The sequence below is a fragment of the Dendrobates tinctorius genome, unplaced genomic scaffold (assembly GCF_039654945.1).
Source record: "Dendrobates tinctorius isolate UK_male_01 unplaced genomic scaffold, ASM3965494v1 ptg000039l, whole genome shotgun sequence".
NCBI lineage: Eukaryota > Metazoa > Chordata > Amphibia > Anura > Dendrobatidae > Dendrobates > Dendrobates tinctorius.
The window spans coordinates 25,565,177-25,587,821 of NW_027361707.1; the positions used below are offsets into that span (position 1 = coordinate 25,565,177).

Consider the following 22,645-nt stretch of genomic DNA (forward strand, 5'->3'; position numbering starts at 1 on the left):
ACACTGGGGCACACACTGGGGTATATACACATCACTGGTGCAGACACTGGGGTATATACAGACACAGGTATGTTCAGACACTGGGGCAGACACTGAGGTATATTCAGACACTGGGGCAGAAACTGAGGTATATACACATCACTGGGGCAGACACTGGGGTATGTACAGACACTGGGGTATATACACATCACTGGGGCCGGGACTGTACATACAGTAACAGATGCTCCATGTCTGGACTCACCCAGATCCTGATGAGGGGAAGATGAAAGGCAGGAACGCAGAGCAGATTCCATAGACAATACAGGCACAGAGCAGACTCCATAGAGACAACGGGACAGAGCACAAACTCCGCCCACAGAAAAACTTCTTTGCCGGAGTCAGACATGTGACACAGCAGGGGTTACAGGGAGAGTCGGCACCACGTTATCTGACAGGGTTGCCGCTCTGCCGCCCCCTGTCTTCAGGAAGCACTGCCGCCTGAGGCAAATAGCTTAACTTGGCTCATGATAGGTGCGGCCCTGCAGGCACCCCCTGGCTTGGGTGGCACCCTGGGCAATCGCACCCCCCGTCCCCCCCCTAAAAACGGGTCACTCTGAATGCAATATTGCATCCGATCTCAATTCCAGCCAATTCTGCATTGAAAAAGTCAAACAATGCTCCCTCCTTTGCGAGCTCTGCCGTGCGCTTAAAAAGTGGTTTACCCCACATTTTGGGCATCAGCGTATTCAGGAGAAATTGCACAACAAATTTTTTGATTCATTTTCTCTTTTAACACTTGTGAAAATAAAAAAAATTGGTTCTGAAGTAAATTTTTGCAAAAAAAAGATAAATGTTAATTTTTTCCTTCCACATTGCTTTAGTTCCTGTGAAGCACGTAAAGGGTTAATAAACTTATTGAATGTGGTTTTGAGCACCTTGAGGGGGCCTAGTTTTTAGAATAGTGTCACTTTTGGGTATTTTCTGTCATGTACACCCCTCAAAATGACTTTAAATATGATGTGGTCCCTAAAAAAAATGGTTTTGTAAATTTTGTTGTGAAAATGAGAAATCACTAGTCAAATTTTAACCTTTATAACTTCCTAACAAAAAAAAATTTTGTTTCCAAAATTGTGCTGATGTAAAGTAGACATGTGGGAAATGTTATTTATTAAGAAATTTGTGTGATACATCTCTCTGATTTAAGGGCAAAAACATTTAAAGTTTTAAAATTGCAAAATTTTCAAAATTTTCACTATATTTCCATTTTTTTCATAAATAAACACAAGACATATCGAAGAAATTTTACCACTAACATGAAGTACAATATGTCGTAAAAAAACATTCTCAGAATTAGCGGGATCCATTAAAGCGTTCTAGAGTTATAACCTCATAAAGTGACAGTGGTCAGAATTGTAAAAATTGGCCTGGTCATTAAGCTGCAAACTGGCTTTGTCACTAAGGGGTTAAAGATCGTGGTTATTCCACAAAATATTGATTTCTGAACTCTTCCTGAGTTAAAACTTTAGTATTGTTGTTTTTAAATGATTATGAACTTGTTTTCTTAGCATTATTTGTGGTCTGCAAGCACTGCATTTTTTTGTTATTTTGACGATTCCTCAATTTCTGAAAAGAAAACACAAAATTTAGTGCTTGGAAATTCGATGACATGTTGTCAATAGTTTATAGAATAAAAGAGCAATTTTTCATTTTACTCAAAAATATACCTAAAAAGAGAAAAATCAGACAAACCGAAAATTTTGCCAGAGCTGTATATATATTGTGCCTGTACACACCGGTCATTACTCCTTGGTAGTATTCTGCCATCTGGTGGCTACCATTTGTTTTGTAATCTTGGCCTGGCTGCCGCACTTCATGTCCTCAGAACTCCCAACCCTTAACCTGGGAGACTTCAACATCCCCATTAACAGCCCCACTTTCACATCTGCATCCCAGCTTCTATCACTAACCACTTCTCTAGGCCTCTCACAGCTCTCAACCTCCGAGACACACAAAGATGGTAACACCCTTGACCTGGTCTTTGCTAGGCTCTGTTCAATCTCCTACCTAGATAACTCACCACTTCCCCTCTCTGACGACAACATTCTCTCCTTCAGGCTCACAAATCCTCAACCACCCCAGCACACTCCTACCTACCACACATTCAGAAAACTGCAAACCATTAACTCTTATACACTTTCAGACTTCCTACACTCATTACTGTCCTCAGTCAGTGAAAATAGATAATATCCATCAGGAAATCCTCTCCCAGCCACCAGGTGCTGTGACTCCCATTCCTCCCTGCATTTCCCCTTGCTCACTCTCCACACTTGATCCCATCACAGAAGAAGAAGTCTTCAGGCTCCTCTCTTCTTCTCCTCCGACTACATGCACTACTGACCCCATTCCCTCACATCTCCTCCAGTCTCTCTCTCCAGTTGTCACTACTCGCCTAACTACAGTCTCTCCCTCTCCTCGGGCATTTTCCCTTCCTCCTTAAAACACTCTATCATTACTGTATTGTTAAAGAAACAAGCTCTTGACCCATCCTGTACAAATAACTACAGACCAGTCTTAAATCTCCCCATCATCTCTAAACTCTTGGAGCACCTTGTCTATTCCCACCCTACCCGATCCTGTCCACCCCCTAAATTTGACAGAAACTGCACTCAAAGTGACCAATGACCTTATGGCAGCAAAATGTAGCAGTGACCACTCTCTGCTCATTCTTCTTGACCTTTCTGCAGCTTTCGACACAGTCTCCTACTCTCTAGACTCCAGTCACTAGGCATTAAGGACACTGCCCTCTCCTGGCTCTCTTCCTATCTTTATGACCGCTTCTTCAGTGTTTTGTTCGCTGGCTCCACTTCATCTCCTCTACCTCTCACTGTTGGGGTACCTCAGGGCTTAGTCCTTGGCCCCCTTCTCTTCTTTCTCTACATGGCCCCAATTGGACAGACCATCAGAAGTTTTGGGTTTCAGTACCATCTATATGCTGGTGACACACAACTATAAACGTCATCCCCTGACCTTACTCCCGCTATACTACAGAACGCCAGTGACTCTGTCTGCAGTCTCCAACATCATGTCCGCCCTCTATCTGAAACTCAGCCCCTCCAAAACTGAACTTCTTCTGCTACCGCCATCTACTAACCTCCCTAAATCTGATATTTCCCTCTCCATGGGTGGCACCATAATAACACCCCGGCAGCAGGCGTTCTGTCTGGGTGTTATGCTTGACACCAATCTCTCCTTCACCTCCCATATACAATTTCTTGCCCACTCTTGCCCCTTATACCTAAAGAACATTTCTAGAATCCTCCCTTTTCTCACCATGGAAACAACAAAAACCCTCACTGTCGCCTTGATCCACTCCTGCCTAGACTACTGCAGCGCTCTATTAATTGGCCTCCCCCTTACTCAACTTTCCCCTCTCCAGTCCATCCTTAATGCAGCAGCCAGGGTCATCCATCTGGCTAATCGATACTCAGACGTGTCCACTCTTCACCAGTCGTTACACTGGCTGTCCATTCATTATAGGATCCAATTCAAAGTACTTGTTCTCACCCACAAAGCTCTCCACAGTGAGGCACCACCTTACATCTCCTCCCTCATTTCTGTCTATCGGCCTAGCCGGTCACTGCGCTCTGCAAACGATTTTCGACTAACCTCTGCACTAATTCTTTCCCTCCACTCCTGACACCAAGACTTCTCCCGCGCTGCACCAATCTTTTGGAATGCTCTACCCCAAGAAATTAGGACCATCCACAACTTGCACAGTTTTAGGCGCTCCCTCAAAACACATTTGTTCAAAGCGGCCTATCACGTTCCCTAATCAAAGTCTTTTTATGTGTAAATGTGTGTAACCCATTCACTCTCCCTATCTATCCCCTACTCCCTCAAGATGGCTGGACCTTCATTGTAAATACAACATTGTAAATACACACCTGTACTTTTTATCTCCCCCACCTCATTGTACATTGTAAGCTCTCACAGGGTCGTCTTATTTTGCTTTAATTATTGTATTGTTAATATGTTACTTATGACTGTTGTGTTTGAAATTGTTAAACTGTAAAGCGCTGCGGAATATGTTGGCGCTATATAAAGATTATTATTTATTATTATTACTAATCTTATTTTCATTATTTTATATCTCTCATTGGCCTTCTTTTGCTTTCATAGTTCCTTGCTTTACTATTTACCTTTAAATTTTATTTTTATTGTGTAGTTGTGTATCTCAATAAAATATTTTTTTGTGTGTATATATGCATTTGTATGATTTTTTATTAAATTGGAGGAACACTTATATGATGTCTTATTTTGGGGGTTTGGAGAGATCCAAAAGCATAATAAGGGACATTAACTTGGTTTTATTTTTTTCCATAAATCAATAGTACACAGGCGAATAGGAAGCTTTGTAATATATTGCATTGAATTAGTAAAAGGTTCTTCCGTCTTCGCTTAGACTAATCAACCCTTCTCAAAATTATCAACTCATGGCTGAAAGTTGTTATGAACGCAACACACACTCACTGACAGGTTGCAGAAAAAGGGAAAACCTATTACAGGGAGATGTCAATGGGGATTCTATACAGACTAGAAAGCCCCTAGCCACACAACTCAGAAACATCACCTTGGACCTAGCAGCCTAAAAAGGCAATCGAGGGGTTTCTTGTATCCCCTGAGGAACCAGAGGAGAGGCCACAAGACAATGCCCACAGGAGGAGAGGAAAGTGTGCAGGAAGATACAAAACCCATGGTGGGAAAATTAAAGCACCTTCCTATATAGTAGAGAGGGAAAGCTAAGGAGAGCCAAAAGTGTATGGAACAATTATAACCTCCCAAAAATCTAGACGTGAAAGGAAAAGGAACTGGTAAGGAAAACAAGTAGACTCACTGCAGAAATTCAACTAGTATTTAGCATTCAAGGTAAACGTCTAACACAGTTAAATAATCATCAGTGGTGAAACAGACAGCTTACTAGAAAAAACCCTATTTAAAATATAACTTTTAATAAGTGTAATAATAAAACAAAAAGTCTTGATAACCCCTATATAGTGATGCTTCAGTACAAAAAATATGGCAAAGGGCTACAAAAAAGTAAAGAATACAATTTAAACCCTCTAGCCTATTGGTATTGCCAGTGTAATGTATATTTGGCTAATAACCACCTCTGCTTTTTGAACCCCTCTCCATAATCTTTGAAAATTCTTGGAGAACAGGAGAAGTGCCAGAAGACTGGAGAAGAGCAAATGTTGTTCCTATCTTCAAAAAGGGGAAGAAGGTGGACCCAGGCAACTATAGGCCGGTGAGTCTGACTTCTATACCAGGAAAGATCTTTGAACAAATTATTAAACAACATGTATGTCAATACCTGGATAAGAATGAAGTGATTAAACAGAGTCAGCATGGGTTTGTAACTAATAAGTCATGTCAGACTAACTTAATTTCCTTCTATGACGGTATCACTGATTGGGTGGATCAAGGAAATGCTGTAGATATAGTATATCTTGACTTCAGCAAAGCATTTGACAAAGTCTCTCATACAATCCTTATTGAAAAAATGACTAAGTATGGAATGGACAAGGCAACTGTTAGGTGGATTCATAACTGGCTTAGTGATCGGACCCAAAGAGTGGTCGTAAATGGCTGCACATCCAGTTGGAAGAATGTCTCAAGTGGGGTACCACAGGGCTCTGTCCTGGGCCCTGTATTGTTCAACATCTTTATCAACGATTTAGATGAAGGAATTGAGGGTAAACTGATTAAATTTGCTGATGACACAAAGCTAGGAGGGATAGCTAATACTAGAGAAGAGAGAGAGAGGATTCAAAAAGATTTAAATAAACTGGAGAAGTGGGCAGCAACTAACAGAATGGTTTTTAACAGGGAGAAATGCAAAGTACTACATCTGGGCAATAAAAATGAAAAAAGCACATATAGAATGGGAGGAATAGGGCTAAGTGACAGCACATGTGAAAAAGACTTGGGTATACTAATAGATCACAGACTGAATATGAGTCAACAGTGTGATGCAGCAGCAAAAAAGGCAAATGCAATTCTAGGATGTATTAACAGAAGCATACAGTCTAGATCACGTGAAGTCATTATTTCCCTCTACTCCTCTTTGGTCAGACCTCATCTGGAATATTGTGTCCAGTTTTGGGCACCACATTTTAAAAAAGACATCAACAAACTGGAGCAAGTTCAGAAAAGAGCGACCAGAATGGTGACCGGTCTGCAAACCCTGTCTTATGAGAAAAGGTTGCAGGATTTGGGAATGTTTAGTTTGCAAAAGAGAAGACTGAGAGGAGACTTAATAGCTGTCTACAAATATCTAAAGGGCTGTCACATTGTAGAAGGATCAACTTTATTCTCATTTGCACAAGGAAAGACTAGAAGCAATGGGATGAAACTGAATGGGAGGAGACACAGATTAGATATTAGAAAAAACTTTTTAACAGTTAGAGTGATCAATGAGTGGAACAGGCTGCCACGAGAAGTGGTGAGTTCTCCTTCAATGGAAGTCTTCAAACAGAGGCTGGACAGACATCTGACTGGGATGATTTAGCGAATCCTGCTTTGAGCAGGGGGTTGGACCAGATGGCCCAGGAGGTCCCTTCCAACTCTACGATTCTATGATTCTATGCTTAGGCCTCTTTCACACATCCAGTTTCAGGGTTCCGGCAGCGTGCGGCGAAAAACCGTGCCGCCAGAACCGGCCTGTAGCGCTGACACAGGATGTGGATGCGTCGCCGGATGCGGCCTGGAAAAAATGTAAAGGAGCCACAGCACCAGCTGTAGAGATGGGAGCCGCAGCAGCGGGCAGCGAGAGCCAGCTGTAGAGACGGGAGGAACCGCAGCACCGGGAGACGAGAGCCAGCTGTAGAGAGGGGAGCTGCAGCGATGAGAGCCATCTGGAGAGAGCGGGGGGACGAGTGAGTCAGACAAAGAAAGGTATGGAAGGAGAGGGAGGGAGAGAGAGATACAGAGAGAGAGAGAGATACAGAGAGTCTTGCGCTTGCCGGGCACCTGTGGGGATAAAAACACAGTGTTCGGGCATGCGCACTTTAAAAAGCCGTTCCGGTGCTGCCAAAAAACGTTGCAGGGAACGATGCGGTGATCATTCTATGTGACAAAACCGGATCCAATTCCGGATCCGGTTTTCACACTTTTCGCCGCATCGTGCCGGATTCAAAAAGACGGATGTATGAAAGTAGCCTTACATGATCACAGAGATTAGCCCCATTCAAGGTAAACCCCTTAGATGAAGGGATTCAACTCCTAATCCCAAGTCCACCTAGAGGTATAGCCAGCAAGGAAGGGTGAAGGTGAACAAATAAAACCCAGCCCCAAATTTGATAGTGCAGACCAAAACGGGAAAATGGAAAACACCTGGAGAGGAGCAAACCAAGATGGAGCAACAAAGACAATTGGAACCATCAGCATTTGGCCAGGGAAGAAAAGGCAATAGCTCAGCAAACAGGGGAACCAACCACGCAGGAACAGGTAAGCGGATCAAGTCCCCAAACTGAGCCATGACAAAAGTTTTTCACTGAAAACAGATTTTTCCATTCATGAGATAGGAGATGACATTTGATTCTCATAAAGTTCTGTGAAGAATAGTGATAAGCGACTGTGCTTGATACTTGATCTAGTATCACAGTTACTCGAGTTCATGACTTGCATGTTTTGCAGCTGTTAGCGATTAAACATGGGAATTGCTTGCCATACACAGTAATTCTGTAGTCATGTCTTATAGAAGTCCCGGTAACACGATGTTTGGCACACTCTCCACCCACCCTCATGGAACATGAGATTTTTACTGTCACTGACCCGGCGCCAAGATGTGGTTGTGCAGAGCAGTAAATATTAATTTTTAATTTAAATATGTTTAATTCAGAGCGGCTGTCATTTCTCCTGTGCTCATGACAAGAAAACTGGAGAAATGAGAACATTAATAGTTACATATTCTGAAAGGGTTGCCCAAGGCTTATTTCAGAACATCATTATTCACTTTAACATATTAAATAAATAAATCAAAAAGCATTGGGCCCCCACCATTTTTAATAACCAGCAAAGGGAAAACAGCTGAGGCTGATATTATTAGGCTGGGATGGGCCAAATAACCATAGACCTTCCCAGAATATTGATATCAGGTCACAGCTTCCTTCCTTTTTTTTTACTGGTTAGAAATATGGGGGTACCCTAAAAATTATGTGGAGTCCCTCCTATATTTATTAACCTGCTAAGGCAAAGTGGACAGTTGTGAGCTTATATTGATAGGCTGCAAAGGACCATGGTTATTGTCACCCTGTCAGACCAATTTTTTTCAAGGAAAGGGTGATGTTGTCTGCGACATGCTATTGTAGCGCAGTTTTCTTAGGGAAGTAATAGTGACTGGTCAACTGGTACTGGGAGACTGCAACAGTGATCAGCTTTCTGAAATTATCTTTACCCATCAGACGGAAAGGCAGCATTTCCATGGCCAACAGATTGGAGACAGTGAAGTTCAAGCTCCTAGATTTGGCATGTGTAGGAGGAAAAAAATGTTATATGTGATCACAACTATGGGGTCGAGAGCTGGCTGCTGTGCTGAGAGAGGGTGGAGTAGGGTGTACGTGACAAACTACTTGACTGTGAGTGAGGTTCAGGCGGAGATGTTATGCTGGATTGAGAAAGATGTGGTGTTCTTGGTGTCAGAGATCAGTAAAAAAAAAAAAAATTGGCAGGCATGTCCTCTTCCATAACAGCTGATGGGCTTTCACTCACCCCAACTGTAGCTGGTAAAGAAGTGGAGGTTCTGTAGCCGGAGACCTGTGTGAGAACACTTGCCACAGTGACGGAGGAAGAAGAAACAGCAGATGCATTTGATGGGGCAGCCAGTTGTTGGCAACGCACAATAGATCGCATTTTAGCACAGAGAGATTCCCAGACTAGTGCATATTTATCGTGCATGTGTCGGTTCATGCATTTAGTAGTCAAGTTATTGGAATTTTTGCCTCTAGTGATTCACTTTTTACAAAGTTGGCATATAATGTGTGTTGGGTCATGCTTTGCAGTCTCAAAATAGACCCAGACTAGGCAATACTTGCCACCCCTCCGAACAGCAGACCCGCGACCACTGCTGGCCACAGCCAGAGTTGTGGCTGAGGATGCAGTGCTTATCGTGGTTGCATCACTTTGTGTCTGTGCATAAAGCAGAAACTTAATCTCCTTGTCTAAAGGCCCCGTCACACTAAGCGACGCACCAGTGATCACGACAACGACACGGCCTGGCAAAGATCGTTTATGCGTCATTACATGGTCGCTAGTTAGCTGCCAAACAGGCAGATCCACTAAACATCGCAGCAGCGATCTGTATAACGACCTCGGCGGTCATTGGGACCTTGTCACACAGCATGTAGTGTTAACGATTCAGACCTCGATAGGCGTGATTGAGCGTTACCTTTTCCACGCCCCTCTGCACAGATTGGTGGTCACTGGTAAGCTCTCGCTTTGTGATTGGGCGACTGCGTCATAAAAGACGACGTATTAGCGCTCCCTTCCATTGTTCTCGAGCGCTGTGGTTCATACGATATTTCAGCAGGGTTCCAGTACGAGTCCATATTGCGTCATGCGAGCCTTCTGCTTTCCTGCTCCTGTGATCAAGTCTGAGCCGCTATTGCGTTTTCCTTGGATTTATTCCTTCAGGATTTCTATACTCTGTCTTGCAAGGTAGGCATAGTTTGTGTTTTTTTATGATCTTTGTGGCATTTAACTTTTCATAACTTTATTCAACATTTAGATATGTTTTTATATACAGCAGCCATTGTACTTTTCCAGCTGCGCCCGCCGCCATCACACGCTCTGTATTTCATTTCCATTTATCGGACAGTTATCATTTATATGTTATTTTAACAATGTTTTACAATTATTTTATGCTTTCCATAGGCATTTTATGCTTTTCTAAGGTCATGTTAAGCCATTTCATTTTTACTGCCGCGCCCACCCCCGCCATTACTGCATTGTCCATTTAGGTTATGCTACCACAAACTAATGGAGGGCCGCTTTGGCATGGGTAGCCATTTTTGTTTTCCTACTGCGCCCACCTCCACCATTTTAGGTTCTCAGCTGTGTTAACATTTGTAGGTCATCTATGTATTGCATTCAATGGCAATTCGATTATACTTTTTTGTAATGCTCTTAAATAGCCATGTTTGGCCATTTCAAATTTCCTGCCGCTCCCACCCCCGCCATAACTGTATTGTCCATTTATTATAAGGGAGGCTAAAGGAAAAAGAAGGCGCAATAGGGTCTTATCCGGGTAGTACTGGGAGTAGAGGATAAGAAATTCACTCACCTTTTCCAGGGGAAATAAAGGCACATAATCGACTGTCAGCTGCTGCACGCCCGAAGGTCCACTCCGTGAACGCCAATGTAGATCCTTATGGATGAAATGTTTTTTCGGACTCACTGTGCGCTGCTTGACATAGTTCAGTCGTACAACATAAAGGGTATTAACAATTTAATTCCCAACGCGTTTTGAAGTTTCTAATACTTCTTCCTCAGGGGATGACATGAAGTGAACAAGTACAGCCATCTCCAGTTATATAAATGCAATATTTGAAATTGAGCGCCAAAAGCACATGTGATAGTGGGACAAGGTTAAGAACTGCGCAAGGTGTATTGATCCATTTGCAATCAAATTAAATTAATTGATTGCAAAGAAGAAAGATTTAATTTGATTGCAAATGGATCAATACACCTTGCGCAGTTCTTAACCTGTGAACTCTGACATTTGTCCCACTATCACATGTGCTTTTGGCGCTCAATTTCAAATATTGCATGTATATAACTGGAGATGGCTGTACTTGTTCACTTCATGTCATCCCCTGAGGAAGAAGTATTAGAAACTTCGAAACGCGTTGGGAATTAAATTGTTAATACCCTTTATGTTGTACGACTGAACTATGTCAAGCAGTGCACAGTGAGTCCGAAAAAACATTTCATCCATATTGTCCATTTATGTAATGCCCCCACAAGCTAAGGGCCGCTTTGGCATGGGTAGCCATTTTAGTTTTCCTACCGCGCCCACCACCGCCATTTTGGGATCCTAGCAACGTTAATATTTGTAGGTCATCTATGTATTGTATTTAATTGTAATTCGATTACACATTTTTGTAACTCTGTAAAATAGCCACATTTGGCCATTTCAATTTTCCTGACACGCCTGTTATGAATGAGTCACCGAAGGAGGGAAAAACAAAAATACAAGCTAAGTCCAGAAAACCAGAGAGGTTGGCAGCGGATTGCAGACCCCTGACCCTACCCACAACAACTAACAGTAGCCGTGGGGGGTTCCTACGATGCCCTAGACCCCTCGATCACAGCCGGAGAACTAAATAGGCCTAAAGAAAGAAAAGGGAAATCTAAACTGCCCCAGAGCAGACCCCAAAGCAATAGGCAGCCCCCAACATATAATGACGGTGAAGCAAGATGAAAACACTAACACAGATAGAAAGATAGGTTGAGCAAACGATGGGGCCTAAGCTAACTAAAAAGGACAGGATAGAAAAGCTGCTGTCTGCAATCCGTAAAAAACCCTACCAAAAAATGTCCCAACCGACTGATAGGAAAAACAGGCCCTGAAGTCGCTAGGACTTCAAAAAGACTATATCAGCACTCAGGTAAATTCTGAAGACAGAGCAAAGAGACAAACTGAACAGAGACAAAAATGGAACTCAGCACACCCCAGACCGGGGATGGCTGAACTCCAAAAAACAAGGAAAACAAAACAAAACTAATAAGTTCAAAAGCAGAGCAAAAACTTATCTTTGGAAGCAGGAATCAGACTGGTCTCCAAGAATCCAGCAGAGAAATCACCAGCGACTCAGAATGGCATCGGCTGCCTTATATCCAGTCAGAATTTCCTGTTACCCAGTCATCATCTACCAGATCAGGTGTTTGGTAATCAGCCTCACTACCTTCCTTCACCAGAAGAGGGAGTTCATCAGACATCGACGGTGAAGGGGAAAATGAACTCACAACAGTACCTCCCCCTTGAGGAGGGGTCACCGAACCCTCATCCACGCCACCAGGGCGATCAGGATGGGCCCGATGAAAGGCACGAACCAATCTTTCAGCTTGAATATCGGATGCAGGGACCCAAGAATTATCCTCCTGGCCATAACCCTTCCATTTAACCAAATACTGGAGTCCTAGCCAGGTGAGAATCCAGTATCTTCTCAACCTCATATTCCACATTACCTTCCACCAATACCGGGTCAGGAGGTGCCACCACAGGAACTACTGGCTCAACAAACCTCTTTAACAGAGACTTATGAAACACGTTATGGATCTTAAATGTAACAGGAAGAGCCAATCGAAAAGAGACTGGATTAAGAATCTCCAAAATCTTGTAAGGTCCAATAAATCTAGGTTTAAACTTTGGAGACGCCACCTTCATAGCGATATTCTTTGATGACAACCAAACCATATCACCCACCTTAAACTGGGGACCAATGGACCTATGCCGGTTGGAAAACCGCTGGGCCTTTTCCTGGGAGAGAGACAACTTATCCACCACTTGGTCCCAGATCTGGTGCATTCTCTCCACCACAGTGTCAACAACTGGGCAGTCAGAAGGCTCCACCTGCCCTGAAGAGAATCGAGGATGAAACCCAAACTTACAAAAAAAAAAGGTGACATCAAAGTGGCAGAACTAGCTCTATTATTTAAAGCAAATTCGGCCAAGGGCAAAAATGAAACCCAATCATCCTGATCAGCAGAAATAAAACATCTCAAATACGACTCCAAAGTCTGGTTTGTTCTCTCCGTCTGCCCATTGGTCTGAGGGTGAAACGCAGAGGAGAAGGACAACTGAATTCCCAGCTTGGAACAGAAAGTCCTCCAAAATCTAGACACAAACTGAACTCCTCTGTCAGATACAATGTTCTCAGGAATCCTCCGTGCAAGCGAACCACCTGTTGCAAAAACAATGGCACCAACTCTGAGGAAGATGGCAACTTAGGGAGTGGTACAAGATGGACCATCTTAGAGAATCTATCACAAATCACCCAAATAACAGTCATTCTCCGAGAGACAGGCATATCAGAGATAAAGTCCATTGAAATATGGGTCCATGGCCTCCTGGGCACCGGCAAAGGCATCAACAACCCACTAGAGCGAGAACAAGGTTTAGACCGAGAGCAAGTCCCACAGGACTGCACAAAATTCCTGACATCATGAGATAAGGCGGGCCACCAAAAAGACCGACTCGCCAAATCTTTAGTACCAAAAATACTTGGATGACCAGCCAATGCAGAGCAATGAACTTCAGACATCACTCTCTTCCTCCACTGGTCAGGAACATACAATTTTCCAATGGGACAATGCTCAGGTTTGTCCTCCTGAAACTCTTCCAGAGCACGTCTCAAATTGGGCGAGATGGCAGAAAGAACTACCCCCTCACCTAAGATGGTAGCAGGCTTGGTCACAACAGGAGAATCAGCAAAGAAACTCTTCAAGAGGGCGTCTGCCTTGACATTCTTAGTGCCCGGAAGAAAAGAGACCACAAAATCAAAACATGTGAAAAACAAGGCCCACCTAGCCTGTCTAGGATTCAAGCGTTTGGCCGATTCCAGGTAAATCAAATTCTTGTGGTCAGTAAGGACCACGACTTGATGTTTAGCTCCCTCCAACCAATGTCTCCACTCCTCAAATGCCCATTTCATGGCTAACAGTTCCCGATTCCCCACATCATAGTTACGTTCAGACGGGGAGAACTTTTGGGAAAAGAAAGCACAGGGATTCTTTTTAGATGTTACAGGATCTTTTTGGGACAAAACAGCTCCAGTACCAATCTCAGAAGCGTCCACCTCTACCTGAAACGGGAGTGAGACATCAGGTTGCCGCAAAACCAGAGAAGAAGTGAACCTTCGCTTCAGCTCCTGAAAGGAAGAAACAGCCTCCGGAGACCAATTCAGCACATCAGCACCTTTCTTAGTCAAATCAGTCAATGGTTTGGCAATACCAGAAAAATTAGCTATAAATTTATGATAAAAATTAGCAAAACCCAAAAATTTCTGGAGGGCCTTCAAAGAAGTGGGCTGAACCCAATCATAAATGGCCTGTACCTTGGCTGGGTCCATTTCAATAGTTGACGGAGACAAAATAAATCCCAAAAATGAAATCCTCTATACACCAAAAAGGCATTTCGATCCCTTGACATACAGGGAATTCTCCCTCAAAATCCGGAACACAGTCCGAACATGTTCCACATGAGATAAAGAGAGCACGGCACTCAGGAATAGTTTTGTTGTTGGTGCTCAAGTCGGGTATCGCGTCTTCCACACAGGGCTGCCAGACCACAGACCAGGGCTTCACCAGCGCAATTCAATTCTAGAGGTTGTGTACCCACTGCTATCAGCGCTGTCTTCACTCCTTATTTTAGTGACCCTAGAGGTCCCTTTTCTGAAACCCTACGCTGTACAGCTGCCTGTTCTAATTTTGGACAGCTCAGTCCACATACACTTTCCAGACGCCAGCCATTTAACATTTCCACTGGCCATCCAGACTCTCTACTTTGTCCTTCTCTTGGCTACCATTGCAAGGATTTATTTATTTCAGTAAACGAGATTTTTCTGATGAAGGTCCTATGCTGGACCGAAAATGTTTAAACCTTTCTGTCTGGATGCACAAAATAAAAGTGTCTGAATATTTCACATATTGAGTGCCAAGATTTTTGTCATGTTCCACATGAGAGTCCCAATCCTTGGAAAAGATCAAAATATCATCCAGATAGATGATCAAAAATTTATCCACCAAGTCTCGGAAAATATCATTCATGAAGCACTGGAAGACAGAAGGGGCATTAGTGAGCCCAAACGGCATCACCAGGTACTCAAAATGTCCCTCCGGAGTATTAAACGCCGTCTTCCATTCATCCCCATGCTTAATGCGAATAAGATTATAAGCCCCCCTGAGGTCAAGCTTTGTAAACCAGCAAGCACCTTTAACTCTGGAGAATAGATCAGAAATCAGGGGTAACGGATACTGATATTTAACAGTAATTTTGTTGAGGGAAGGCCTTAATGACCCATCTTTCTTAGCCATGAAAAAAAACCCAGCACCTAAGGGTGAAGAGGATGGTCTAATATGACCCTTCTCCAACGAAGAGGATGGTCTAATATGACCCTTCTCCAACGACTCCTTAATATAGGATTGCATAGCCTTGTGTTCGGGTACAGATAAATTGAAAAGTCGACCCTTGGGAAATTTACACCCAGGGCTCAGTTCAATTGCACAGTTATAACTCCTATGAGGAGGCAAAGACGCAGACTCATTCTCACTAAATACATCATAATAATCATCCAAATAGTCAGGAACATCATGTGACTGGGGAGAGGTGGAGAAAACAGGAGCATCACTAAGAGCACACCGACAACCCCAACTCACCACAGACACAGATTTCCAATCCAAAACTGGATTATGGATTTGCAACCTGGGAAACCCCAGAACAATGGTATCATGCAAATTATGCAACACCAAAAATCTGCAATTCTCTTGATGGTCTGGGGCGACCCGCATTACCACTTGGGTCCAAAACTGAGGTTTATTCTTCGCCAAAGGAGTAGCATCAATACCCCTCTAAGGGATAGGTGTCCGCAGAGGTGTCATAGGAAATCCACAACGTTTAGCAAAATCCAAGTCCATCAGGTTCAGAGCTGCTCCCGAATCCACAAAAGCCTTAGCAGAAAATGTGGACAGGGAGCAGATCAGAGTAATTGCCAGACGAAACTTAGGTTGAACACCACCCAGAGCAAATGTGTGTGCAAAACGTTTCTCTCGTTTAGGGCAGACAGAAATAATATGCGAGGCATCACCACAGAGGAAACACAGCTTATTATGCCTTCTGAACTCCTGACGTTGCGCCCTAGACAAAACTCTATCACATTGCATAGGTTCAGACATTTGTTCAACAGGTGGCGCAGCAAAGAGATGACAATTTTAACCTGCTGCGCGGAGCTCCCTGACGAGTTAGGCTTCAAGGCAAAAAATAATTTACAATTATTCTTAAAATTCAAAAATTTAGACCGATCCCCAAAAAACACATCAGGAGTAGGGATCTTTGGTTCAGCAGCATGTGAATGAGCAAGGCGGAAATTCCCCGCACTTCAGCAGTGAGCTGCTCCACACGATCAGACAATTGCTTCATCTCCATTGAGAAAGAAAAAAAAAAATTCCCCCTACGGCCTCAGAGTCATAGAGGAAAAAATATACACAAAAAAAAAATTCTGAAAAACTCTTTTTTTTTTAAAATTTATTTATTTTTTTACAATTCTTTCCTGCTATTGAGTACCCTTGGATCTACGGTATGGCTGGTGATTCTGTTATGAATGAGTCACCGAAGGAGGAAAAAACAAAAATCCAAGCTAAGTCCAGAAAACCGGATAGGTTGGCAGCTATCGGATTGCAGACCCCTGATCCTATCCATAACAACTAACAGTAGCCGTGGGGGGTTCCTACGATGCCCTAGACCCCTCGATCACAGCCGGAAAACTAAATAGGCCTAAAGAAAGAAAGGGGAAATCTAAACTGCCCCAGAGCAGACCCCAAAGCAATAGGCAGCCCCCAACATATAATGACGGTGAAGCAAGATGAGAACACTAACACAGATAGAAAGATAGGTTGAGCAAATGATGGGGCCCAAGCTAGCTAAAAAGGACAGGATAGAAAAGCTGCTGTCTGCAATCCGTAAAAAACCCTACCAAAAAATGTCCCAACCGACTGATAGGAAAAACAGGCCCTGAAGTTGCTAGGACTTCAAAAAGACTATATCAGCACTCAGGTAAATTCTGAAGATAGAGCAAAGAGACAAACTGAACAGAGACAAAAATGGAACTCAGCACACCCCAGACCGGGGATGGCTGAACTCCAAAAAACAAGGAAAATAAAACAAAACTAATAAGTTCAAAAGCAGAACAAAAACTTATCTTTGGAAGCAGGAATCAGACTGGTCTCCAAGAATCCAGCAGAGAAATCACCAGCGACTCAGAAGGGTGTCAGCTGCCTTATATCCAGTCAGAATTTCCTGTTACCCAGTCATCATCTACCAGATCAGGTGTTTGGTAATCAGCCTCACTACCTTCCTTCACCAGAAGAGGGAGTTCATCAGACATCGACGGTGAAGGGGAAAATGAACTCACAACACATGCCCACCCCCGCCATAACTATTCTCCATTGAGGTTATGCTAAAACAACAAGCCATTGTAGGGGCCGCTTTGGGATGGGCAGCCATTTTTTTTCCTGCTGCGCCCAACACCGCCATTTTAGGATCATAGCTGTGTTAACATTTGTAAGCCATCTATGTATTATATTTGATCGTACCTTTAAATAAAACAAATGTTACATGTATTGGGCCGTTCTCACTGATTCCTATTTTTTTTATTATTTCAGATGGCCGATAAGCAAGAATTTTTGCGTGAATTCATTGAAATGTACCACTCAATGCCTTGCTTGTGGAAAATCAAGTCGGCAGATTACAGCAACAGGATGAAAAAGAAGGAGGCGTATCAAAAACTGGTTGAGCTCTCCAAAAAGCACTATCCCAATGAGGCGGTGGATGAGGCAGTGGTCAAAAAAAGGATTCAGGGCCTCCGCAATGTATACAGGAAAGATCTGAACAAGGTGGAGAATTCGCGCAAGTCTGGAGCCGGGACAGAAGACGTATATGTCCCCAAATTGTCGTACTTCTGTAGTGTCGGTGGTGGGGTGCCGAGCTGGGGGGGGTGGTCCTACTTTTATACCGCGCAGAGATGACAACAGAGACACGATGGAGTCAGATTCTGGGTGCAACAGGTCCAAGTTTATTTCTTCACTTGCCATCCGACTGACGGCACACCTCGCGGCCCTCTGTTTCCAGAGCCGCTTCTCACACCGTACACTGGAGACGTGTCTGCACACACCGTCCCCTCCTTTACTGTCGATGCTCCTGACAGTTCCGTCACTGTGGCCGCCTTAGGCCCATTAACCAACAGCGCTTCTACTGCTCAGTCGTCGTGTCACATACGGTGTCTTACACCCAGTACCTCGTCTCAACTGCGGTCCTTTCCTGTCAGGACCACCCCCCTGACGTCCTCTCTCCTCAGTCCCCCTGGTCTGGATTCTCCTCAGAGTGCACAGACTGTCGTAGTCCTCCTGTCACTTGAGCTCCCCCTGGGGACTGGAATCTTCTGGAACCCTCCCTCAGAATTTATAGCTCACCCGGTTCCTTGAAACTGTCACTCCAACTGTCACCTCGCCCCCCATGACCAACGGTTTCTAAAGCCCTAAGCTGCTGTAAAGTCCTTCGCTCACACTCCACCCTGCCATCTAATGGTCATCCCAAGGTACTGCACGTCCACTACACTTTCCTAGTTGTTTCCCCACTGTAATCACTGACTCCTACCTACACTGTGCAAACCTATCTTTCTTCACTCTGACTAGTCCGTCCGTCCGTCAGGTCACCTTCCCTACACTCCACCTTCCTTTGTCCATTGTCGTCCTCGACAATCGTCATCCCTGCCTTCGTCGTTCTGAATCTACACCTACATTCTGTTGTCGGACCAGAAGTTGAGCCAAACCCACTATCTGCGGGGGCCGAACCATACTGGGAGCACTATGCTCTGAGCAGCCTACTGCTACTCACCAGCGCGCACGCCACATGACAACGTCTTTCAAATTGGGCAAGGTACACCCGTATTCTCTCTACGGCGTGTATCTTTCCCCTACTCTCCCCTACTGTTACCTTTCACTATCCGGTACGCCATGATCGAGGCCACTCACCTACCAGATCATTGCCGGCGCCCGCCTTTCCTTCTTCAGGGGTGTCCGTGGTGTTGGGGACCTGACCTAGGACGGCTGTCTTTCTCACGTCTTCCAACTCATTTTCCTTCTTTCAATTACATGTCATGGTCGGCGTCCCGGTCTCCCAGACCTCCTCAACTCTTAGATCCCTACCGGATCTCACACTTTCCTTTGGTCCCGCAGACCTTCCCTTACCCGGACCTGTTGCATTTTACTTTACATATTATACAACATACAACTTTATAACAGCACAAGTACCCCATTTTTTTTTAATTTTTTTTTTTTCGTTTTCTTTTGCTCATTTTAAAACCAACATATAACAACATAACATTGCATGTCTTCTTTCTCCCCCCTTCCTTGGACATGGACACTCCCTCTCTTCTAAGTATCCCCGCTCTGTCAGTCTAACAAGTAAACACAAACTATCCTGTAAGAGGAACATAGAAAAACAGACATAAAAATCACAGATAAACATTTCTTTTTTTTTTTTAAAAGCTGACCGCGAACTGTCCTTTTGACCTGCACAACGGTGCAACGAACTCCTGACAGTTCAATCCTCCTTTCGGTGGTCAGTAGTATGGGACCCCACAACCGTGGAGCTCCCAGGATGCAAGAAGTGTCCCTTTCTGCAAGATAGTATAAACGAGCCGTCCCGGGGGTCGTGCAGCCCCCATGCCAGCCTCTCCCCTCTCATGGAGCAGGTTCCAGACTTCCTGCCCCCTGGCCCTCTTCTTCTCTATAACTCCTGCGACCCAAACAGAGGGTCCGGCATGAGCCCTGGAGTCCGGTGGGCGGGACTTAACCGAGGAAGGACGTGGATCAGAGGCGGCCGATGATTTTTGCGGCTCAACAGCCGCTGGGGCCAGGTGGCAAATGGGGACAACTGGGTCCTTGGAGGCTGGAATCACAAGGACCACTAAGTCGGCCGCAGTCGACTTCAGCAGCGGCATAACCGCGGCCTCAGGACAGGCCGCATCCACTACTTCCAATGGAGCCGGAGTAACGGCCGGTTCCAACGACGCAGCTGCTATCAGCAGGGGGAACGCAGCAGCGTCTTCTTTGGATGACTTCCGCACTGGCGGCTCCAGGCGGGGTACCTCAGGGACTTGAGCAGGGGCCTCGCACAACTCTGCATACACCACTGGGCCCGATGTACCCAGGCCTTCCGGTGCGCAGGGGGCAGCGTGCTGCGGCGGAATGATGAGGGCCGTTTGGCGGAGGCACTGGTGGTGCCGGGGGTACTCTCACCTTCCCCGGCGCTGCGGCCTCCATCACATCAATACGCGGCTTCACCCGCAGCCTCCGTCCCTCGCTCCACTGTCCCGCGGGTCTTTCCCCCAAACTCGGGGGCTCCGCTGAGAAGTCCTCTGCTGGTATTGGTGGCGGCCGTTCTCGCTGACTCCGCTCAGGCTCCGCTCCCCAGCTCAGCATCCCGCTGCTCTCCCGTGGCTCTGAGGGCGACTTCTGGCACAGCTCCATCCCCTGCCGCCACTGCCACTCTAGGCGGCCGATGCCCCGACACCTGCAGAGTCTCATACCGTCCGTTGGGCAGCACTCGAATGGCATCAGACAGCTGCAGCCAAGTTTTTCTTCTGTGCCACTCCCTCTGTGAGGTGAGGTGTCGGCAGGCCTCTCCACCCTCCTGTCAGGGTCCAATATATGGAAGCGTCGATCTCCAGGCACATACTGCTTCCTTTTGGGATACGTTGGAGGGGGTCCCAGTCCATTCAACATGACTGCAAACACCCGGACCTCTCCTCTGCGCTGAAGCAACACCGCCATACTGCACAGTACCTGGTACCACCCCGGATCCTCTGCTGGCCACACAGATCCGCCACAGCGCTTCCCATTTGTATTCCACAGGTAGGTCATTTGTAATCCACAGGTAATTGTAATCCAAAGAGTAGTCCAAGTCCTTTTCCAGTCTTTGAGGCAGGCCTGCCGCAGAAGATGATGTATTAGCGGCGTCTATCCTGCCGACTACGCCAAATGTAGTGTCGGTGGTGGGGTGCCGAGCTGGGGGGGTGGTCCTACTTTTATACCGCGCAGAGATGACAACAGAGACACGATGGAGGCAGATTCTGGGTGCAACAGGTCCAAGTTTATTTCTTCACTTGCCGTCCGACTGACGGCACACCTCGCGGCCCTCCGTTTCCAGAGCCGCTTCTCACACCGTACACTGGAGACGTGTCTGCACACACCGTCCCCTCCTTTACTGTCGACGCTCCTGACAGTTCCGTCACTGTGGCCGCCTTAGGCCCATTAACCAACAGCGCTTCTACTGCTCAGTCGTCGTGTCACATACAGTGTCTTACACCCAGTACCTCGTCTCAACTGCGGTCCTTTCCTGTCAGGACCACCCCCCTGACGTCCTCTCTCCTCAGTCCCCCTGGTCTGGATTCTCCTCAGAGTGCACAGACTGTCGTAGTCCTCCTGTCACTTGAGCTCCCCCTGGGGACTGGAATCTTCTGGAACCCTCCCTCAGAATTTATAGCTCACCCGGTTCCTTGAAACTGTCACTCCAACTGTCACCACGCCCCCCATGACCAACGGTTTCTAAAGCCCTAAGCTGCTGTAAAGTCCTTCGCTCACACTCCACCCTGCCATCTAATGGTCATCCCAAGGTACTGCACGTCCACTACACTTTCCTAGTTGTTTCCCCACTGTAATCACTGACTCCTACCTACACTGTGCAAACCTATCTTTCTTCACTCTGACTAGTCCGTCCGTCCGTCAGGTCACCTTCCCTACACTTCGATCTTCTGGCATTCACAAGGGACCAAGAAGTACCCAGAAAAATGAGTTCTATGTTGGCACCAGACCCTGAGATCCAGCTGGACTCCCCTGTCAGAGATGTAAGTACCTTGGTTTCTTGTAATTAACATAGCTATGTACATGCCCTAGTTGACTAGAAAATTTCAATTTAAAATGATAAATCTAGCACATAGCAAAAGTTATCCCTTCATGTACTGATAAGTAACCAACTTTACCTGTTTAGGCCTAACCCTTTTTCGTACCGTGGAAGGACAGTTAATAACCATTGATACTAGTCCCGTCCTGACATTATTTTGCAGTTAACATGAACGCTTGTGACTGATGATCGTGATATCCTATGCAAACACTTTGCTGTATTTGGGTGTTATAGTGTGATGATAAATTACTTTTGTTTAGTGATTTAGCATGCATTTTCTGTTCACGCAGGACACTGAAGAGGCTGTCTCAACACCTCCGTCACTCACACATGAAGAAGACAGCATGGCAACGTTACAAGAAGAGGAAACTGTAGAGCCACCATCCTCATCTGTGCCGAGGCGACTAACCTATTCTGGTAGAAAAAGAAAGGCCTCCACCTCAGCTACTCCTGAATTTTTAGAACTTGCAACCAAAGTCCTAACTACACCGCAGAACCAACCACAGATTACCGGCTTTGCTTACTATGCGAATGAAAAGCTACAAACATTAGAGCCAATGCAGCGTGTTCATGCAGAAAGGGTAATGCTAGAGGCGTTGAGTCAAGCGGCAACAGGAAAACTCACTGACACGTCTGGTGTCATGGACAGACATCATAATCCGCTGTACTCTTGGCCGCACAATCCAGAGCCTCTTGAAACATCTATGAGGAGGGGGATAGACCCTCAGCAGAACCCAAGCCTTGTTCCCCCCACCCTATTTTTATACACCTCCAAGGCAACGTGGTAATGACAATGAAACATATTACCATCAGTCGTAGTAGGGGGAATATTTTGTAAAGTTTTCTGTTGTGTATATGTTTTTAAAATTGTTTTTGTAATAAAAATGTGATTTTTCTACTTAATTGTGGTCTGCTTCATCAGTGATGATA

At 45.2% G+C, this 22,645-nt stretch overlaps 1 long non-coding RNA gene across 1 annotated transcript; it reads left to right on the top strand.

Annotated features, from left to right (window-relative positions):
• The first annotated feature begins 16,272 nt into the window (after positions 1-16,272).
• Positions 16,273-22,618, top strand: LOC141088472 (uncharacterized). The gene is made up of 2 exons (XR_012231958.1): positions 16,273-21,659; positions 22,006-22,618. It is a non-coding gene; the product is annotated as an uncharacterized lncRNA (long non-coding RNA).
• The last annotated feature ends 27 nt before the right edge of the window (positions 22,619-22,645 follow it).